Genomic DNA, 3201 nt, shown 5'->3' with positions numbered 1-3201 from the left:
TCTCTCTCCCTTTGTCTGGCTTTTTGATACTGGGGTTGGACCCTATAAACATTTCTCCTCTGCCAGATGGCTTGATGTTCAGATTTATCATTAGATAAAATAGGTAATAGTGGAAGGACACTAGAAGGCACTAGTAGAAGGAAGGGAATTGCTTCCAAGGTGCTATAACTTGGTGCAGCAGCAGGTGCTCCGTGTGTGAGAGACTTGGTAGCACTCACCTAAGTAGCCCTATGGACTGGCTCCACCTGCACTTTCTGGCAAATCTCTCTACTTCTACAGATTAGCTCTGACCCAAGCTTGTCACGCTCTGGTAGGTTTTGTCATCCCCACCGGCTCCATGTTCCTGTAGCAGTCATACCACTCCCTCCTTGTTCATGCTCCCTCAGCCCTGGAGACAGAAGCTGCATTCTGCAACTGCTACTTCCAGATCCCTTAAAGTCCTCTTTTATCCCTTTAGGTAGTCGATTATTTGACTAGTTACCAAGATTTTGCACCAAACTCTCCCTGTTCAAATTATTGGTGTGGTTTCTGTTCCTGATTGAACCCTGACCAATACACCACCTTCTGCCTGAAACAATCTTCATCTGGATAAATACTTCCTCAAATACAGTGGTTGACTGACTGTTATTACTGTCTAGACTGTCCTTCTTTGTGGCTAACCTGAAGCCTCTGACACAGCCTTTATCTATTCTTTGAAATAAAATGGCACAGACCCAACCACTGGGCACTATTGCCTACAACCAGGATGAGCACAGGGGAAGGGGATATCCAAGGTTTACCTGTGATATAAACCAGACTTTGAGTTTTGACTCTCAATAAACCTGCCTGTGAAGTTTTACCACTACCCACAAGCCCTGCAAATAGGATCAAGATTCTCTGAGAGCACCTGATTATACTCTCCATTTGTCCATACAGTATTTTTTTAAAGATTTTTATTTATTTGACAGAGAGAGATCACAAGTAGGCAGAGAGGCAGGCAGAGAGAGAGGAAGGGAAGCAGGCTCCCTGCTGAGCAGAGAACCCGATGTGGGGCTCGATCCCAAAACCCTGGGATCATGACCCGAGACGAAGGCAGAGGCTTAACCCACTGAGCCACCCAGGTGCCCCTGTCCATACAGTATTTACTGGTTCCCTACCATGTACCAAACACTGTTCAGGGCACTGGTATACAGCAACACTTGGCTCTGACTCACCACTGAAATTTTTCACAGTTCTCAAAGGTAACCCTTCTTCTACACAACTCAAAGCTTGCACTTGGTAAAACCTTATCCACAGGATGTGGCTTCCCCAAAACCCCCAGCTAAGTTTCAAACTGGGGCCTCAGAGGCCCCTGCACTTATGCACAAAGATGCCCAGCCTGGAATGAGAGTTGAAGGTGGCATCTAGCAACTCCAACTGCCAAGCTTTGTGCCTGGTGGGGGCTGTGTGAGCCCAGCAAGATCACATATTTATTTGTGTGTGCAACAAAAGGTGCTGGAACCTCAGATCCCACTTTTCGGAGTCCAGTGCAGAGCAAGATGGATCATTCAGGACAGTGAGAATCTTCCCAGGGCTGGCTAGGGATAGGGGACAGAAGCAGCAGTCACATCAGTCTCTGACACTCCCTGCTAAGACTCATACGAGTCCCTTAAACTGTGCCTGAAACACCTACTGGAAGAAAGCAAAGCAGAATTGCTTCCTGGGATGGAGGAAAAGCCTCCACAGATGCATTAATGCTGAGACCACTCAACCCCCCCTGGCTCTTGTACCATTGTGGTACCCCTGAAGTCAGTGCATTAGTTTTCTATTGCTATGTAACAAATCTCCACAAACTTAGCAGCTTAAAACAATATGCACATATTATCTCACAGTTTCTGTGGGTTAGAAGCCCAGGCATGGGCCCTCTGCTCATGGTTTCCCAAACCTCAGTCTAAAGGTAAGCTGGGCTACATTCTCATCTGGCAGCTTGACTGGGGAGGAATACACTTCATTCAAGTTGTGGACAGAATTTAATTTCTTTGCAGTTGTATGACTGAAGACCCCATTATCTGCTGGCAGTCAGCTGGGGGCCACTCTCAGCTCTAAGAGATTGCCTGTAATTCCCTGCCAAGCATGCCTCTTCAAAGCCAACAAGGGAAAGTCTTGTTCTAACCTGATAAAATGGGATAATATATAATATGACATAATCCCAGGAGTAACATCTTTTGGTTAGAAGGAAGTCACAGTTTCTACCTGCATTCATAAAGGAGGGATTATACAAAGACATGGATGCCAGGAGGCAGAAAATCTTTGGGGGCCACCATGAGATGTCTGCCATGGTCAGCCTCAGGAAAATTCCAACTACATCCAACTAAATTATTTGGGAACACCATGCTTGCTTGGATAAGACAGACTGTACCCAAAAAGGTGGGGCTCTTGGCACTGCCCCCTGTTCTACATCATACACCAAGCACCTGGGGGGAGCCCAAGCCTCAGGTCATTCAAATTACTTCTGGGGATGACTGCCTAGCACAGGATGAGGTAATCAGCCATACCTTCTCTATAACAGACTCACTCTGATCCCTATCTTTGCCTCCCTCCAGATGTGAAGAGATTTCGCCATAGCTGGTCAAACCACCTTGTGTTTGCAGACAACAGGACTCAGCAGGGAGCCCAAATTATGGTTAGTAAGTCACCTATTTGTAGGCTTGAGCTGGGTTTCAACATAACTCAAGATAGATCAGGTCTTGGAGTAAGGCAAGATTCTGGACACAGAGAAACCCAGTGCACTGCTTCCACAAAATCTCATTCCTACCCTAGCCACACTCTCTCATCCTTTCCCCAGGGGGATTCATCCAGATATATTCAGTCCTCACTGGAGACTCAGTGAGGTAGTAAGACTGGGCCCACATCTAGGAGCTTGGGGAACCTGCTCTGCCATTCCAGCTGAGAATTTTCCTGTGGAAAAGAACTACCTTCTCTGTATTTACAACCTAAACTGGGGAGGCCAGAGTACAAGTGAACCAGTCACCCCTGAAACTTTAAAACTCTTAGCTCCTAGACGATGACAACTCTTCCTGATTTGAAGACTCTGGAAGAATGAAGTAGCAAGCTCGATGCCAAAGGCTTCTGGGGAGGAGCAGATTAGATAACACATTTGAGAAAACTCTGAAATGTTATCAAGTGTGTACCACCCACTCCACAGTTAGACAATCTGAGCCTGGTTGTAGAAGAACGAAACAG

This window comes from Mustela erminea, chromosome 6 (assembly GCF_009829155.1).
Source record: "Mustela erminea isolate mMusErm1 chromosome 6, mMusErm1.Pri, whole genome shotgun sequence".
Lineage (NCBI taxonomy): Eukaryota > Metazoa > Chordata > Mammalia > Carnivora > Mustelidae > Mustela > Mustela erminea.
The sequence above is the reverse complement of the archived record's forward strand: the minus strand, read 5'-3'. Positions refer to the sequence as shown.